Raw genomic sequence first — 20,796 nt, 5'->3', positions numbered from 1 at the left:
CAACTCATGCAGGGCCAGGTCCTGTGGGGAGCATATAGGGCTGAGGCATGGGACCGGTTGGCACATGATCTCACCAGTGCCACAGGAATACCAAGGACTGGTGAACAGTCCATCACCACCATGTGGACCTAAAGAGATGGAAGCAGGGCCAACTGAACTGTTGGATCCAGGAGGCCCGGCAAATGCCCAACACCCCACTATAGAGTAAGTTACATGTAATTATTTATGTAAGAAATTAACCTAGCTGATATTATGGAGATGTGTATTCCAATATTACTTCATTTATATTACAGCTGCAGGTTTCCGTTCCATTAACCATCGAGCCTATGCCGATAGGCTGGTGCGGTTGTGCCACCAGGCAGGTCAGTAATTCTCTCCCTGTAACTGTAAAAAAATATATAAGTATGACAGTTTGCAAAAGAGTGCAGTGTAGTCACTTATTAATAAAATGTGCAAGTAACAGTGTAAGAGAGTTTGCAAGTATTGCTTGATTACAAAAGTGTGATGCAGCCTGTAATCCAAACATAAAAATGAAACAAGTCTGAAATAAAGATGTCCCACCTGTAATATAATAGTACATAACCTGCAGCAGGCTGAAAAGAGCAGCTACAGAAGCTGAGTAAAACACATGTGTGAAATATATCCCTGTTTAAATTCTGAAACATGACATAAGTGAGACTGTTGGAAAGGATTGTTATAACTAAAAGTAAAACATGTCAATAAAGCCTAGAATTAAGTACCATCCTGAACTGTAAAAATAAAACAAGTGAGAGAGTGTGAGAAAGAGGTATGAATCCACCAATAAAGTAGTAATAACAACTGAATAAAGTATACTGCAGTCAGTACAGAATGAAATGAATGTGACAGGCAGAACCAAACAGCAACATGTGTTGAAAAAAGTACTGCAGCTGGAATGTGTGTCCCAAAATCTGGATATGTTGCTCTCAGTTTGCAATATGCAGATAGTATGGTTGTATGAAATACCAAACATCCACAGTTGTCTATAGCCATATAAAGCAAATGTAGCAGGATGATGTAGCTGAACAGAGCCAGATATGAATGTGTATGAATAAATATGAAATGTATATTGATGTAGCAGTAACATTCCTATCACCAACCTGAATTAGTTATCACATAGGAAACTGTAGTCAGACCTGTAGTTTGTATATATCTGCAGCTAGTAGAAATGTACAGCATATGTATAGGTATTTGAAGTTGTTAATGGAATATTTCTTCACCCTACCCTATAACTACAAATGATCCATTCCACGTGAAATGGGTATGTGCATTCACAATTAACACCCCTGGACATTTGTCCTATTGGTTCATACATATTTGCATGTACATTGATGCATGTGCCCTGTTCATACATCCAAACCTGATGGCCTGTTGCCATCAATCAACCCTGCATGTTGTTGGATTGTGTATTGCTGTTCAAATTATGCATGTGTTATGCTTGCTGTTCAATGGCTTGAATTTATGGGTGTTTGGTTAATGGGAATACTAATGCATGCTGTTACAACTAATTGTGAATGGTATTGTACATTACTAACCCAAACTGTCATAACATAATGCAAAACATAGGACGACAGAAGGCGGGTTCCAGCGGACCCACCTCTCCCACCTCAGCTTGCGAGTGCACCTGGCAGTAGTGCCTAGGCTGGACCCTCCTCCGGTGGCCCTGTGCCACCTGTGGGTGGAAGCGCTGCAGGGGATGGGGCTCGTCCCCCCTCTGCAAATGTGGCCAGAGGAAAACATCCACTCACCCTCCATAGTGTCCAGACTGTGGTCCGTAGGGAGATCCGGCATGCTGTGCTTGGGCCCCTACGCCAGCTTGAGGCACGGGTGGCACAACTCACAGGTGTGCCTGCTGCCCAGCCTACACAGCCCCCAGCACAGCCCCGTCCTGGGCAGTGAAGGCACAGTGGCAACTGCCCATGGGTGGAGATCTCAGTTCCACTGTTGCCATCTGTGGGCTCATGGGCTCGAGATATCCAAACATCCATCCCCGTCAATTGTGTAACCACCCCACATGTGTCATACACCACCCTGTATGCGTCTTGTTTGTCTTGTCTGTTAACCTCCCCTACCTACCTCCCCAGCTATACCGACTTCCTGTACCTGACATACCACTCTCACCTGAAAAAAAAAAAAAAGGGCACTCTGTACCCACAAAAAATTATGCCCCATACATAGCTGCCCATTTTGCACACATGTCTGCTGGACATGTAAACTGGTAATTACAATTGGCTGTACAACGAATATTATTGTTGTCCTCACACCTCTCTCAGGGGTGGAAGGTTTCAAATTTCACACCAAATTACAAACATATGCACAGCTGTTGCTGACGAAGAAATGGGCAGCTATGGGCCTTTCCTACATCCTTCCTGCAAAACCCGAGCTTGTTTTCCTACTGTCGTACCCTCTTTGTGCCCCCTTTTTCACCACTTTCCTATCTCCCCATTTATTTTCTTTAAAAGAAAATAGCGTGGGTATGCGCGAGAGTAAGCACTTTTAAGCAGTAGTAAGCGGGTGCGCGCTTCTGTGCGCAAAGCTAAGCGGCAGTGCACATGTGTGAGCTCCGTGCAAACCAGCGCTAACCCGCTTACAACTGCTTAAAAGTGCCTTAGTCACTCTGAATGACAAGGCCTGTAGTTTTCTCAGCAGCAAAATAAAATACCTCCCTCATTCTCGAACCCAGGACCTTGGAAACACTAGTCTGCATGACTTACCACTAAGCCATGACTGCTATACAAGAACATTGTGCTGAAAGAAATATATCATAAAATAGTAGGAATTAATGTAAAGGGAATATAGCAAGTCTAGTACACAAAGCATGTCATGTATATTTACTGTCAAATCTAGTTGATTTGTAAAATAGTACTGTGTGCTGAGAAACAGTCATGCTAGTTGGTGGCTACTAGGTAATAATGTCACAGTAGCATCTGGCAAGCCACACACATACTCAGAGCAGGATAAACACTGCCATAGTTGAATAGTTAAGAGATCAGACATAGCAACTGTGACTGAGTTACAGGGATGTCCCTGATGTGAAAACAAATGTCAACTGTGCCCCACTGACACCCTGTCAAATGTACTAACAGTGGGCAGAAAGGTGTAACTACACATGCAATGGTAACTATGACTGACTGAAGGTATGCACCACCTGCACATCACAAATGGTGTACTAATACATATGCTTGAAATAACCCACAGTCACAACTGCAGAGTATCAGAATATGTCATTGGAGTAACCCACTGCTATGTAGCATTCCATGAGGCTGATAAAAGATGCACTGGAGAGTATCTGAGGCCTGCTCAGCAGCATGATCAAATACCCCTGTAAGTGTCAAGGCCCACACCATGGCCAGACCACACTGCATGCAGTAACACCCTACCACAGCAAACACATAGGGAATTGCTGCACAAATAGATTTAGCAAGCATTACAAGCTGTGAATGTAAATGGAAAATAGGAAAGCCATAGCAACACATTACAGGAAAGACACCTAGCAGGCATACAAGGAGTGAATGTAAAGGCCAAATATTGAAGCCATAGCAACAGATTGCAAGAGCCACTGCTATATACCAGTTACACCACAATCCCCACAGGAAAGCACACACACCCATATACACAGTATTGCTAGTCGTAGGTGTCAGTTTACATACACATGGAAAATAGGACACTGGAGGAAGGAATACTCAGCTTACAGAACAACATGCATTGCAGTGTCTACAACACAACCTGAAATATGAGAGACATACCAATCCTTACACTCACAGAACAGTGTCCACAGCAAACCAGCATGGTCCCCACCTTGATAATCTGAAAGGGCTACGCCTACCTAATAGACCTTTTTATAGCACAGTCCTGTAATCACAGTGAGAACTGCAATCACTACACTACAGGCTGCATGCAATTAGTAAATGCTGGCTAACAAGCGGTGCAGAGGCCATCACATGGACATGTGCAGATACCTACAAAAGCATCCTGTACTCCCAGTCCACACATGCAATACTGTAATTGCACCTGCTGGAGGGGGGGAGAGAGAGAGAGAGAGAGACAGAGACAGAGAGAGAGAGAGAGAGAGAGAGAGAGAGAGAGAGAGAGAGAGAGAGAGAGAGAGATAAAAAACCTGCAACAACAAAACAAAGAGGTTGACAGCAGGCCAAGCAACTGCAAGCCTACACAAACAGCTGCAACAAACACAGGTAATGTAAAGTACTACTATAATACTCTACACACTGTGAACCCTCCAGATGTGTTATTGGTCTGTATCTATGTATATGAAGATGTGCATAGGGCCGGGGACATACTGAAACTGTCACTGAAGGCTCCACATACATATGTATGTGATGGTAGCTATGTGCACATAACAATGTAGGTTGTAGTGCAATGTACAAGTAGGTTGTACAGTAATGGATGTTCAGCAGTACGTTACTGTGTGTATACATATGTGGAACTAAACAGGAGTATATATATATATATATATATATATATATATATATATATATATATATATATATATATATATATATATATATATATATATATATATATATATATATATATATATATATATATAATATGCATATGTGTATACATAGATAGAGAGGGATGTAGAAATACATAGACATATATAGTTTCACAGTGTCATACCAGGTTCATATGGCAGGATCTGCCCTCCACAAAGCCAAACCGAGTGGGATCAAGTGTCTAAGTCCCCAATGTCTCTGTGTATGGGTACCATAATGATCCTTTCCATAGAGTTGCAGACCAGGCTGGTTAAGCTTATGGGGCGGTAGTTACCAGGGTCTGTAGAGGTGCCTCCTGTGTGGAGTGGGACTACTGTTGCTGCATGCCAGTGTCCAGGTGCATATGCTGTAGTAAGGCTATGGCTGAATAGCATTTAATGTGCATGTGTAGCTCCTCTTGCAGTTCACGTAGCATGCAACCTGCAATACCACTGGGTCCCATTGATGCTGTGTTTACAGCTCTGCTGAGGGTGGTTCCTAGCTGGACATCCGAGATTACAGGGAGGTTACAGTCAACTGGGATAAGTAATTCCACATGTGTGGGTGAGGGAGGGGAGAAACCTGCACTGAACCTGTCTGCCAGAATGTTGGCATTATCTGTGTGTTCAGTGTAGTGTTTGTCACTGTGAACTAACTGTGAACACAACTGTGAGTTCCCACCCAGGTGTATAACATAGCAGAAGAAGGCCTTGTGGTTATCTGTAGTGACCACAGCAATGTCCCTCTCATTGTTGGCCTTGCATGTTTGTACGACAAAACGTATCTTTCTACTACTGCTGATCAGAGATGCCATAGCTCTATGGAAGTATGCTCTGCCGTGCAGTAGCTACCTTCTGTTGTTATACAATTTGTTCAATGCTGGGGTCCACCAGACAGGACGCCTGCCCTTGGTGGAGAGGGTCATGGTTTCATTTGTGATTGCATGATCCATGCATTCTTGGAGATGTCTGTAGAAAGCATTTGTGAAGGTGTCTGCATTGTGGGAAGTGGTTTACACTGGCCCAGTGGGCATTAAGGATACCAACTCAGTTATAAGAAGTGTAAAGTCGGCATGTGAGTGGTTTCCCACTGTAGTCTTTTGTGTTGTGGGGGAGGTGGGATATGTATATCCAGGGGGATTAGTCTGTTGTCAGATGTGACTAGTGAGGGGTATACGTCCAGTGTGTAGCACATTGTCCCCATGTTTGTGATGATCAGGTCTAGTATATCATCTCCTGTTGTGGGAGAGATGACTAGCTGTTCCATTGCATTTGACATAGTGAATTCCGGGAACCTTTGGGCTAGGGTGTTTGGGGTAGAATAATGCACCCAGTGTATGTTAGGGTAGTCGCAGTATCCCAATATTATGGTGTGTGGTGGGACATTCATATCCTCCAATGTCTACAGGAAGGCTGACTGTGGTCCCTGAGATTGAGAGGGTGGTCTGTAACATGCTACCAGTTGTATAGCAGGTTTGCCTACGGTTATCTGCACCTGGATGGTCTGTGATGCTTCATGTGTTGCCACTAACCTGGAGGTGTGTGTGTCCTCCATGAATATGGACACACCCCCTCCCTTTTTGTTTTGTCCCAAGTCCTGGGGCCAAAAAGCATGATACGTGGTATAGCCTGGTACCGCTGGTGTGCTCTCAGGAGCCTTGAACCAGGTTCTCACTTACTGCACAGACATCGAGATTGGTAGAATATGTACGTACAGATATATGTAATACACACATACATAGATAGGTATCTGTAGAGACATATACATATACAGATAGATCTGACTGACAACAGATATGTCTGTATATGACTATCTCTCTCTCTCTGTACCACCCCCTCACACTCTCACTCATCCTGTGTCTCTCTCACTCTCTCCCACTCTCTCCCCACATCTATATGTATATATCTACATCTATATATACATATGTTATATACATATATACAAACATATATATATCCATATACAGATATAAATATATCAATATATATATATATATATATATATATATATATATATATATATATATATATATATATATATATATATATATATATATATATATATATATATATATATATATATATATATATATATATATATATATATATAGACTGTGTGAGGCACATGTGTGCAGATGTCTTGCAACAGGTGCCTGGTGTCAAAGGCATGGAGTGAACACCAGTGTGGATACTGGAGTACCATACCCCATTCAAAAACACTGACACCAGTAACCACCACATATGTACATGCCTGCCCACCACTGCATGTGTCAGGGGGGAACAGGGGCAACAAGTGTACAATAGACGCCACATTGATATACACAGTGGCACACTAGTCCTGTAATACCTGTACATGGAATTTGTAAGCGGACATGGTGTGTCAGCTATGGACATGTAGGTCACTGTACCCCTCCACACCCCACAATGTCCTACACGGTATGTACCTCCCATGACAGCTACAGATATGGAGAAGGACACAGACATATGCAAGTAACTGTGTCAATGCACTCAAACACCACAGAGTGCACACAGACTACCTACATAGAGGTTACCACTGCTGGATATACATAGTTCGGTCACACCCATGACAGTTGTCTAACAACCATGGTAACACCTCCAACATCCACAACACAAATTACCTATGTCTGTCGTCCTTGTCACTGCAGTATAGAGAACATGGTGGAGGTACAGGACCCTACCCACAGATATGACATACCCTGTAGTAGACCACACAGAATTAAGAAGCAAGGCTCCCCATGAGTAGATGTCAGACATACCCCTGCTCAATGTTATGCAGATAGGTAATATGCCATATGAGTCACCCTATGTAACTGTTTGTAAGGAGCAGGTACGATCATAACACATGTCACAAGGGGCAGGGTAGCATAACAGTATGCTGCTGTAGGCCCAGGGCCAAAAGCACACTACCTACCTAGGACACAATGCACACCCATGAATACATTGCAAATGGAATATGTGAGGTGGAATGAGTGTGCTAGTGACTGGGTGCATGTTGTGTACTGGTGTGATTGCTCACCATGACTGTCTGTCTGTCATGGTAGTGTGTGTCCTTGGTGTGAGGCCAGAGACAGATGTGTGAGTTATTGCGATCAACACATACTACATTGCCATATGTTGTGCTGTGTTACCCTGTATGTCACTGTGGTGTAGGTAGGGTTATGGCAAGTAAGAGTAGTGTGCATTACTAGTGAAATATGTAACGTGCATTGTGTGCAGTGCATGGGCTGATAATGTTCCCCATACAGTACCTTGATACAAACCCCCAGTGTGAGGTTGTGTATTGTACCTGAAACAGTGTGTTGACTGCTGCAGTATACTAGTCTGTCGTATGGAGTGTGCCAGGTACTGTTGCACAGTTGTCGGATGAGCACTGATATCTGGTCATTTACATGTGTATCCCCCAGTAGACAGACAGATGCTATATATGATGCTTAAGTTATATCACTGCAGTCGAGTATTATGTGTATGATGTGTGCTATAGTTTGCTGACAGATATTGCTGACATATTTTCCTTCTCCTTTTCAGGGCCATGGTTCACCAGCGGAACCCTGTCTACTCCACTGCAGAGGAGGAGGAGATACACCAGAGCCTGGTGTGGGATTTCGCTGTACTCTTTTCCCACACCAGCCAGAACCAGCAAGAGAGGGCTGCACTGTGGCAAGACCTGGTCCGTCAGGTAAATGACATAGGCACACATAACCGGACATATGAGCAGGTATGCCATCACTGCAGTGATTTAATTAGAGATGACCGTCAGCATGCATTGGATATCCACAGGCAGCAGCTTGCCACAGGTGGTGGGGTGGCTAGACATCCCCCCTCACCAGACTGGAGGGACTACTCCTAAGTGTTGTGGCTCCAGCACAGCAGCAACAGCAGCAGCATACATGTGTAATGATGGAGGCTGGAGCCACACAGCAGCAGGACACAGAGCATGCAGGTAACATGCCATGTGTATAGTTGACCATTCTGTACAATGTTAGGTTATGCATGTGTGAAGTGTGTCCTCATTTTGTAGCTGTAATCTTGGTAATTATTGTGCATTAGTGATATCCTCAATATCTGCAGTACACCTGTGGAAGCTAGCTGTTGCACTACTAAACTGTATCATGCCCACAGTATCAATGGCACAGTTGAGCCCACTGATGATAAATGTCTCTTTTCTGCAGGTCCCTCTGGTGTAACAGCAAGGCAGCCTATCCATGCTGGTGAGTATGTAATACCATTACCTTCAATACTCTGTATACTAATAGTAATAATAGGCTGAAGCAGTAGTGCTATGTGTTTGATTGCAGGTGTGTTTGTATCTGTGGGTTGATATCTCATATACTGAGGTGTGTGCATGTGTGAATGTGTGCACGTGTGCATGTGTGCATGTGCCCATGTGTGCATGTGTGCATGTGTGCATGTGTGCATGTGTGCATGTGCCCATGTGTGCATGTGTGCATGTGCCCATGTGTGCATGTGTGCATGTGTACATGTGTGCATGTGCCCACGTGTGCATCAGTGGTGGCATTGTGTACACATTGCAAACTGTGTTTCCTGTCTTACTCCCAAAGGTTCTGGTGCTGCTCTGGTGTCGTGCAGTGGGGAACCTGAATCAGCTGCTGCGGATAGTGATAATGATGATAACTGTGTGATGGCACAGGTAGGTGTGCCAGGGTCCTTCAATGGTCAGCCAATTGACACTACACAGCTGTCAACCCCATCAATGCGCACAGTCATCCTGCCAATACATCCTTTGTCACCAATGTCCCTAGGTGATGGACAGGATACAGTGGGCATTAACCAGGGTAATGTGGTACTGATGGCACATGCATCCCTACACTGCAGCCATGGCCAGGGTCCTGACATGGTACCACACAGGCAGACGTCCATGGGTTCTCGTGGGAGCATCCGTGGGTGTACTGCCCCTGTCCGATGTGCCCACAGAGGTCTTTCAACCTCTGCTATGTTTCGGGCTGTAATGCAGGCACAGTCAAGTATGGAACGGTACACCAGACAGGGTCTGAGGGAGCTGAGAGCATGCCGCACAGCCATGAGTGACAGTATGCGTGATGTTGTGGCTGCCATCTGCAACTTCACCGAGGTCATTGACAGACATTGGGGGGGACACATTAGATCTGTTCCACAACTACATGTCCATGAGCCAGGGCAATGGTGGATGGTTGAGGTGTCGACGTGGCCGTATGCCAGCAACAGCAGCAGCTGGCAGCTGTCACAGATGACAGCAGGGCCACAGCCGCTCACATAGTGCCAGCAGCAGCCCCAGCAATGCTGGGTCTGTGCTGTCATCAGACCGCCCCAGTAGACCACGTGCACGTGGCGCTGGACAGTCCCAACAGGGACCTGTCTCCAGTCAACAAACACCTGCTTCTGATGACAGTACCCAGTCTGGCTTAGTACCTGATATGGTCCATAGCACCCCTGCAAGGCACAGGTACCGTGTCCATGGCCACAGACAGTGATCTGTATGACCTGGCAGGTACAGTCTGTGGCTGTCCACAAACACCTGTATATGGCAGCCATGAGGTGGGACTGTGTGCATTCATACACACATGCAAAGTGATAACACCTAGGGCTACCACATACATGCACACACTGCATCAACATTGCCCCATCTTGTACTGCTGTCCCTCACCAACACACACACACAGACATGTCAATTGGTTGTATCAGTGGCAGACTCAGGCATACCAGGTACACACACTTTGCATATGATGAAACTGTGCCACCTCCTGCAATCTGTAAAATTGGTGAAGGAACAGGTTAACATGGTGCTGATGCACAGGGTGAGTACATAGACGTATTGTAATAGTATGATGTTGACAACAGTACAATGTAATGATAGCATTGTGGGTATATACCAGCATGCCTGATGCAGTTACAGTATGAATGTCATTGTATTGTTTTGTACACCCATAGTAATTACCACAGTGTTCTGTCTGCACATCTTTGCATACTGGTGGTGAGACTGTGAAGGGATGGCCACCTACATAGGTAGCAGAGGGATACAACAATGTACATATTGATACTCAATGATGGCCATGTCAACTGCGAGTTGCATGCTGTCCACACACGACTCTGCAATGCAGATGTTTCAGGATGTTGATATCTGTGCAGTACTACACAACAGGTTCAAGGCTCACAAGAGCACACTAGCACTACAAGGTCACACCTCATAACATGTATGACAACACCAAAACATAGAACTAACTATGACAGGAGGGAGAGTGTCCATACATGTCAAGGATACTGTGGTGCCAGGACAGGTAGCATACATCATACTAAGTCTGGAACTACTGAGTGAGGGCTCAGTGTCTGTTATTTGACATGTGTATTATTACAGGTATGAGCACTTGGGTATCAGGCCAGTTATTCAACATTACGAAGGTATGTGGTCTGTACACTTGTGTGGGGTGCGGCTGGACCCAGCCCGTCTGACCTGTGAATGTCTGGGTACTGGCTTATAGTGCCTGCATATATGCACTGTTACCTACTGGAAGTTGTACACCTTGTTTGTTGCAGCATAGTCTACATACAGGCCTGCTGACTGTAGCTTTGTTTGTATGCATGTTTGCCTGTTATGTTCCTGAAACACTGATTCCACCTGCAGTGCAAATATACAGTGCCTCTGTGGATCCCTAGTGACATCTTTGTTGCTTACTGTACTGATGTCCATGTGTCACTTGACAGAACATCACTGTTTGTCCTGTTTGCATGTAGCTTGCCTGTAACACATTGCATATGACTTACCTCGCATTTGCTCAAGACAGCATTCATATATGCCAGCACTAACAAATCAGGAGCACTACACCCTCACATAGTCACCTTGAGTACCTTGTTCCCCATTGGTCCTATGTGTCGTTACTTAGTATGGGAGTCACAATGTCATGGTAGCATGTGCAAAAGTCACCTGTCGATCTACTCTCAGGTCCAGTTGGTGAATCTGTGAGTCATGTGGCAATGTCACAGCTGCCTCATGTACACAGACAACCCTCTCCCCTTCCCATACACGTACAACACATGTGAGAGATGCAACCACATAGCCAAACTGGGGGCTAAGCTCTGTTTACACAGCACTGGCATTCCCTGTCAGGTGGAATGAGATACTACAGTGAATACAGTACCAGTCTCCCATAGACTTGCCACAACCACAATCCAAACACAGAAACACACAGGTACATTATTGGGCTCTCAGAATAGCATCCTGCCTGAGCAGCTGACACCTGCAAAGCAGACACACAAGCAAACATTAAGCCAGAGCAGAGCACATGCAACACATAGCTCACAAAGCCTGTGTGACAAACAGTCACAGGCCATACACACCTGCTACAGTTGTATGAGGTACTTCTATCATCACGTACACTGAGGTCCTGCTCACCAGGCTGAACAAGGTGACGGTCAAGCTGAGCTGCCCGTGGGGCACTATGATCCACCACATAACACAAGCATACTGGTCACTCCAAGGCATGTAGAAGTATGACTCAGTCATTGTCTGTGCCAGTGTGTATGACCTCTGATGCACCTCCCTGGACTACATGTTAGGGGACATAGAGGGGCTCTCTGAGCTTGTGGCACAGGCTGGTATGACCCTGGCCTTGAGTAGCATCTCACCCTCACCATGAATGCTGCCACAATATGTAGACAGGATCATCAGTTTCTGCAATTAACGTATCTTTCAGTGACATTCAAAGGGGATCCAATGCCTGTCAGTGTGGGATTACATGCTGGACAAGCCACATTGCTTTGCTTGGGACAGCTTGCATCTGTCACCCATGGGCCGTTGTATATTGGCAGAGGCTGTTGCTACACACATAGTGCCTTTGTATGCAAGGCTGACATTACATAGCCACCAACACAGGTATCACACGGGATGGGACACTAATAGCAATGCTACTCAACAGCAGCAGTGTAAACCTCAAGATGCATGCAGTGGAAACTGTCCTTAGCATGGGGTACAGCAATATCCGTGCAGTAACAGACTCCTGGTACAAGGCTCCCAGGTGCACACCATCAGTGCCAGGTCATTCCTGATACCATGCTTGTTATCCCCTACACATGCACCAAACCAGAACAGGGGGGATATGTCCAAAGGCACCTCAGATACACACACCCCCAGGTTGGTGGCACTGCACAAAGCATCAGAGCCTCTCCATGTGCAACACACAGTGGGTTAGACTGCCTTCAGGTTCATAGCCTGGCACACACCATACTCCCATACCCAGGAAACCCACTTGGCCTTCCTGATAACAATGGGAATATGACGGTCTCTACACACACCATTATATAGTTGTACTGCGACTACCCTAACATACAGTGTGAGCATTATTCTAGCTGCAAGACCCTATCTGAAGGGTTCCGATCATTCATTCCCTGCATTGCTATGGAACAACTTGTTACCACTCCTACAAGTGGTGACAACATGCTGCACCTGTTCATCTCCAACATGTGGACTATATGCTCCAGACCAATCATGTATCCCTCGCTGGTGGGATGACACCATCTACAACCCACACTGTATAGTCACATACCACATGCAGCCCCTGCACAGAACACCACAGTCATACAGTTGTCTGATGCATATTCCATGTATTCACATGAGGCAGGCTTCGGACATGGGACTCTTGCAGTTCACAGGTACATATGTGTAGGTGTCACACACATACATCATGTGTGCATTGACATTACTGATATAATGTATGTCGTGCAATATTGGGGACAACACCCCACACACATGGACTAACTGTGTGAAAAAATACACTTGGCATTTGTAGGATTCAAACCCCTACTTAACTATGTTATGACACTTGTGAGAGACACATTAGCAGAGTGTGCTATTTGCATTACTGTGGGGATTGCTTTCTCCTGCTTTACGTATAGGGTGCTATCATCATCAGTGTTTAGACAGTGGAATATGCAGCATGTGTTGTGTAGTACTAGTTGCCAAAAGGGACATTTTTCATACATATGGAATTGCAGACACTACTCCTCCACACACATACTGGGCACTTGCTGGATTTAAATTCCTACCTAACTATGTTATGACACTTGCGAGAGATGCATTAGCAGAGCGCGCTATTTGCATTACTGGGGGGATTGCTTTCTCCTGCTGTACTTATAGGGTGCTATCATCATCAGTGTTTAGACAGTGGAATATGCAGCATGTGTTGTGTAGTACTAGTTGCCAAAAGGGACATTTCTCATACACATGGAATTGCACCTGGGCACTTGCAGGATTCAAACCCCTACCTAATTATGTTATGATACTTGGGAGAAATGCATTAGCAGAGCACGCTACTTGCATTACTGGCGGGGTTGCTTTCTCCTGCTGTACTTATAGGGTGCTGACATCATCAGTGTTTAGACAGCGGAATATGCAGCATGTGTTGTGTAGTAATAGTTGCCAAAAGGGACATTTCTCATACACATGGAATTGCACACACTACTCCCCCAACACACATTCACACACACTCTGAGCACTTGCAGGATTCAAGCCCCTACCTAACTATGTTATGGCACTTGTTAGAGATGCAGTAGCGGAGCGCGCTATTCACATTATTGAGTATAATTTCTGTTCCTGACATATGTATAGTGTGCTGACATCATTATGGATGAAGAGGTATGTACATCTGTGACTATCCATCAGTACAGGGGAGAGCATATCTATGCATTAACTTTGCACAGGCACAGTGGCCTACTGTACTGTAAGGGCAGATGCCAAATACACTGTGGATAGCCTTCTGTATTCTCTAGGGACAACAGTCAGGTATTGCACTCTACGGCCATATGTTTACCTGTCAGATGCAAGTATCTGTTGCTCATATACTGTTTGTGGGTCTTTATTGCCATAGCCTTCCCTATCTCTATAAACACTGTGTGTACTGTGGGAGATGTTTGCATATGAGTGGGATCCAGTACTTTACTTATGTCTCTGTTGTAACTTCACTGTGTGCACTGGGCAGATGTCTGTATTGTGGGAGGTTCCTGTGTTAACACATAGAAATGCCAGATATGTGTGTGTAACTGCTGAACTGTGACATGGCCTAAGTGTGTGAGCATGCCCAGTTCGCAGTTTGTATGGCTTGTTGACTGCCACATCTCATTTATCTAAGTGTACGAGCATGCCCAGTGTGACCTTTCCTTATGTTGGGATTTGTGGACCACCACATTTGTGTTTGTGTGTGGACACCATCTATATATCACATGTACAATTGAGTGTTGGACATCATGTTGTGTTCTTACTGCCCAACTGCTTTGTGTATGAACCTAACAGGCATTATACTGTGCCTGCAGGATCACCATGGGATAGTTTGCATACAGCTGTCATCATCCTTTCCTGCTGGCCAAACAGTTATATTGTCGTATAGTGTACTGGTGCAGTACTTTCACAGTGGTGGACAGTATAATCGGTTTCAGTCCTATCACTGCTTGTAATATTTATAGTGAGCACACCAGATTGGTTGAGGGCCAGTTGTGCAGATATGACCATGTTGCATTTTGTTCAGATATGGACAGCATAGTACATGATTGTCCGACATTGTTAATGTATTCCACAACTTGTGTGGACAGTGACAAACAATGTCCATTTGCCCTAGTCCATTTGTAATGCTAGTCAGAGAGTGTTTGTCCTTCAACACACATTTACTGGTGTTTGCCATGACATATGTCACGGTTAGTGTGCTGTGCCTCTGTCTAACCGTGAGATACAGGTGATATCCAGGGTACACCTACCATCTCCCATCCAGTCATCATGATTCCTCTGGATGACAGTCACTGAGGGACTCCCTGGATATCCTGTAGTGGGAGTTTAGTCATGAGTGGAGTGAGCTTCTGGGTTATGGGCCAATCGATACAGCATGTCCTGTTTATGTCTGTGCTGGGGTTCAGGCCTGTCAGCTGCATAGGTCACCAGCATTCAGTGTTTACATGGTGCCAAATGTCCATTGATACCAGGTTGGTCATGGCTCTATACATCAGGCACAGTTCACCTCCAGCCAGGCAGGATGGCACTGTGTGGAGCTGCAGTTTCTTTACTCAGGTGACACATGGCATCTGTTACAGCTCTGCGATCCTCCTGGTGGGGTATTTGTGTGGTCTTTCCAGTTGCTGCAGGTGTCTAATATGGTACATCCCTGAAGGGCCATTGTACACAATTGTGAGGCTGCTGATGGATGACTGTAGAGGCACATTGACCTACCCTAACCAAGCTGTGCTTACCTTCATGATTAGGTGGGTATATGGTATGTTTCTGTAACCCCTACAGACACATGGTTGTCACATGCAGGATATCTATCACCTTGTGTCCCCAGGTCTCTTATTTCTCCTGATGTACTTACTGGGTTAACACCTATGTGGTAATTTCTTGCCATGTACTGTGTTTCCACAGGGGTTGACTATACACTATTCTGCATTTAGCTTGTTGACATGGCTGTGGCACCACTTGTCTGTTTCTATGTGTGCCTTTTGTAGGTTGCTTGTGTCAGCTGGAGGGTCCGATATGGTGGCCAGTTTGTAGTCCTCTGCAAACCTGTTCAGACAGAGTCCGTTCATGTTGGCCTGTACCTATGTGACATATATAGCATACAAGAGAGGTCCCAGGACCATGCCTTGTGGGATGCCAGTTGTACCTAGTTTGCAGTCTGCCATGGCTACAGCATGTCTGCCAGGTCAGTTCTGTCCTTGAGCTGGTTTGCAACCCATCTACTTGCATAGAGATTTATAGTTAGGCTGGTGAGCTTATCTGTACTGCCAACTAGGGTATTGTATGGAAGGGTTTAGCAAGGTCCAGATAGGCTGTGTGATCAACATTCCCCACATCAATGGGCTTGGTGCACATTTCACATGAGTCAGACATGTGTACGGGTCAGGAACTGCCCTATGACAGCCAGACTGGGTAGGGTCCAATGTCTGTAGGTACCCAATCTCGTTATTCATGGGATCCATGATCATCCTCTCCATTACTTTGCCAACCTAGATAGTCGGGGTTGAGGGGTGATAGTTTGCAGTATCCATTCAGGCACCACCTTTGTGGTGTGGGACCACTGTTGCTGTACACTGCTCTTTGGGTACATATCCTGTGGTAGGACTGATAGTGCACAGTAATGCTATTTGCTGTTCCATTCTTCTTACAGTACTTGTTGGACACAACCCAGGACACCATCTGGTACCATTGATGCTGTGTGCTGTGCTTTGTGGATGCTGGCTGTTACCTCAGCATCTGCAATGTCGGGGGGGGCAGCACTCTCCTGGGATAGATATTTGGCAGTTAGGTGCTGGTGGGGAGGTTGGAAGGAATCTGTTCGGTAGGCTGTTGGCAGTGCGTGTGGGTTTGGTGTATTGTTTGTGATATTAGAGTGCTGCAGAGCATATCTGTGGATTATCACCATGGTTCCTACCATCAGGTAGGACAGCTGTGGGATAATCCTTTGTGTCCCGCACAATTTGTATCATCATAGGTTCATAGGTTCATACAAGGCTATCTGCCCTGGCCTTGTTTGAGCACGGACAGACTGTGTGTGGGTCTCAACACCCCTTGCAATGTGCATATTATGCCCACGTAGGGTTTACTTTCCTAGATATGACACAGGGATGGCCCCCAGTGTACACCTACTATCTCCCATGCACTTCACCGGATATCTCTTGTTGAGTTTGTGTGTGGAGCTCAGCCTATCATGGACTGGGATTCTGTTCCAGAGTGTCCTGAGCCTCTGGGTTATGGATCTGTCCCTCCAGCACATCCTATTAATCTATGTGTAGAGGTTCAGATATCTCACTGTGGTGTGTCTGCTGGATTTGGGGTTTCTGCAGTGGAGCATGTCCATTCATTCTGGATTGGACATGGCCTTGTACATCAGGCATACATCACCTCTGACTGTGCAGTATGCTTCTGAATTGGGCTGTGGTTTCTTCAGCCAGGCTGCAGATGTCCAATGTTTGGACTCTTTATCCTGTTGGTGGGGTACATTTGGGGTCTTTCTGACTGCTGCATGTGTAAGGTGAGGTACATCCAAACTGGGGCATAGTTGTCACATATGGGCCTGATAAGGGAAGGGTATGGGGGCACAGTGACCTCTGTAGCTCTACATGTGCATCCTTTCATATTAAGGTGGGCAATATAGCAGGTCTTCCTGGCCACCTTGGCAATGTGAGTGTCACATGACAGGTTACCGTCCACTTGTGTCCCTAGGTCCATGATTACGTCTTCCATACATAATGGATTGCCACTTATGTCATACTTTGTGTGTGCCTTGTTTGGTATTTGTTGAGAGATTCATACTCTGAAGTGTCTTCAGGAAAGCTGGCTGGGGTACCTGGGTTTGTGTGTGTGGTCTGTAGCAGGCTTAAAACAGGTACACACTTTGAGACAGTGTTACTTGCCCGTGGATAGTCCCTGCTGCTTCTTGCTGTGGTACCAACCTGGGGGTGTGGTTATTCTTGATAATTACTGGTAGCCACACTCTTATTGTCGTGTGTTTTGGAGCTGTAGAGCATGGTATGAGGCATAACCTGGTAGTATTAAGGTGCTCTTCTGGGCCTTGCCCAGGTTTCTGTTACAGAACACATATTACCATTCTCCATGCTGTGGTGGGTTTGGTCTGCATGCACCTTGCAGGTTAGACTTCTGGCGTTGGGTAGCATTACGTCCAAGTTATTATCCCTTGTGCTACCTATGGTGGTGGGTTTGTGTTTCCAGACTTACCTATTCCAGGCACAGTGGGGGTGACAACAGCCTTTGCCAGTATCTACACATCCAGGTGTGCTGGGTGCATGCCATCCCTAGCAGGTGGGGCATCATGTCTTGCTCGGCATGTCAGCCCAAGCTGTCAGCCATGTGTTCCCCCTTGCTACAAGCAATACCTCAGCCAATTATTGTACTTGATCTTGTTGTCTTCATAGTGTGGCATCATGCTTGGTGAGGGTGAGATGTTAGGTTGGGTCTTCATGTTTGCATATAGTAGATGGTGTTACATTGCTTAACACATGGCAATCATGCCTCAGGTGGTGCTGCAGGGCTGCCTCTGTTGGATGCACATACTACACTCCCTGTACATGTTTGAGAGCAGGTTGTGTCATGTTAGGCATCCCTGTTACTATATGAGTGAGTCAGAGAGGGGTATTATTCCCAGGGTTCCTGCTGAGCCAGTGTATGTGCTATGTGTTGCCTCTTTACCAAGGCCAGGGCATACTGGGCACACCTCCTTCTGCCTACTGGGGCAGGCTCAGGTTGTTCCTCCTCCGAGTCACGCTCTGCCTGTGATGGCCTTGGCAATGGTGGGGGGCTGTTTGTCCCGGCCCTATGCTGGTCCTGCTGCAGCTGTTTTCGCAGGATCATATTATGTAGCATAGCACATACCATGACAATTTGGATACATGTAGTCGGTGAGTACTGCAAGGCTCCACAAGATGTGTCTAGGCACCGGATCCATGACTTGAGCAGCCCAAACACACGCTCTATTACATTACGTGTTTGTGCGTGTGCCTCATTATGGTGTTCCTGTTCAGGTGTGTGTGCGTTTCTGATGGGTGTCATCAGCCACAGCTCCAGTGCATAACCTGCATCCCCCACTAGGTGACCATGTGGGATGTCCCCATTGGCAAATGTCTGGTACAGCTGTGTCAAATACCAGATATGGGAATCATGGTAGCTCCCAGGGCAGCAAGCACACACATTCATTATTATGCCCTGGGCATCACACATGACCTGGCAGTTGATGGAGGGGAAGCCCTTGCGGTTAATGTAGGCCCTACCCCGCTCACAGGCTGGTGACTTGATGCATATGTGCGTGCAGTCTATTGCACCCACTACCTCAGGGTATTCCGCTATTTGCTGGAAGAGATGCATATTGCTGGCCAATACCTCACGGGCATTGGGGAAATATACATGATCACCGACATGTGCTGACATGGCATCCAGGAACTGGTGCAGTACCCTGGAGGCTGATGCCTGTGATATCCCCATCATATCACCAGTTGGTCTCTGGAAGGTACCTGTTGCTAGTATTCTTAGGCCAACACATACCTTGGTTTCCACTGGGATGGGTTCCCCTCTGTTGGTTCTGTGTGTGAGGTGTGGCCTGCACAGCTCAACAATTTGCTGCAGGAGGTCTCTGTCCACTCTATAGCTCTCCACAATCTCCAGCTCATGTAACCCATGGTAGGTGACCCTGGGCCTGTACACTCTTCTCCGTCTCCTCACTGTGTGTTGTCTGGCAGCATTTCCATTGTCACCACCCTCAGCAAGTCTCCTATGTCTCCTTATGACAGCTATGGCAGCCCCTAGCATGTTTGGTCTGAGTTCAGCTTTTTCAGTTTTCACTTCTACTACCTTACTCCTGTCTTGCAGTATCTCTTGAGAGAAACATACTGCAATGCTGTTTGCAGTGTTTTAAGTGCTGGGCTGGGCTTGTATTCTGCCTGTGTAATTGCCTGCTTCTAATTGTTTTCACCTGCTACCTCTACAAGTATTCCCTGCTAGTTTCCTACTATTTCTTCTGCTTCCTTTTCCTCTCTGTTGCCTCAGGGTGGAGTAGCGGGCATACCAGTGAAAACACGCTCACAGTGGCTACCACGCATGCACACATGCTTACATGGACCAGAATCTGCTTATTTGGATTAAAACGCACGCACACCAGCGCAAACAGGTCTACAGATCTTTAAACAGGCTCCTACATGCTTACTTTGTCTTACACGCGCGCACTCTGTCCTACACGCGGCTCCCAGTGCACGCACACACGTATGCACGTACAGCAAGAAACGGTGTTGGCCACAGTGTACACCTTCCATTTCTTGACTTTCCCATGCTGCTCTGTTGACACTCTTCTTTTTATGCTGTGTGATTGACACGTTTCACATACCACTTTGCTCCAATGAGTTTGATTTCTTCCTGACATTCCCACAGTGATGTCACCTATCTCCTACTCTGTTACTCCCCCTTATCTAACTCTTACACTACACAGAATGTGCTCATTTGCTATGTGACATTGTGATTCACTATCCTACCACTCATTTACATAGGATTGCCTACTAATGCTTAGTTACATGTCTTACACTCAGCTTCCCCACTTAGCAACCACTAGACGGTGGCCATGTTGTTTTTGGTCTGCTAGTCCCTGCATTGCAAATCCATGTAAAACCCACATTTGTGGGTTTCAAACCTTTATTTTTCTGTTTTATATAGCGCAGCCCATTTGTGGGGGGCTGCGCTGCGTTTAAACATCGCCGATCTCCAAAAAAAAAATATATATATATTTTATTTCATG

The sequence above is a fragment of the Protopterus annectens genome, chromosome 2.part0 (assembly GCF_019279795.1).
Source record: "Protopterus annectens isolate FY-2018-M chromosome 2.part0, PAN1.0, whole genome shotgun sequence".
Lineage (NCBI taxonomy): Eukaryota > Metazoa > Chordata > Ceratodontiformes > Protopteridae > Protopterus > Protopterus annectens.
This window is presented reverse-complemented; position numbering follows the sequence as displayed.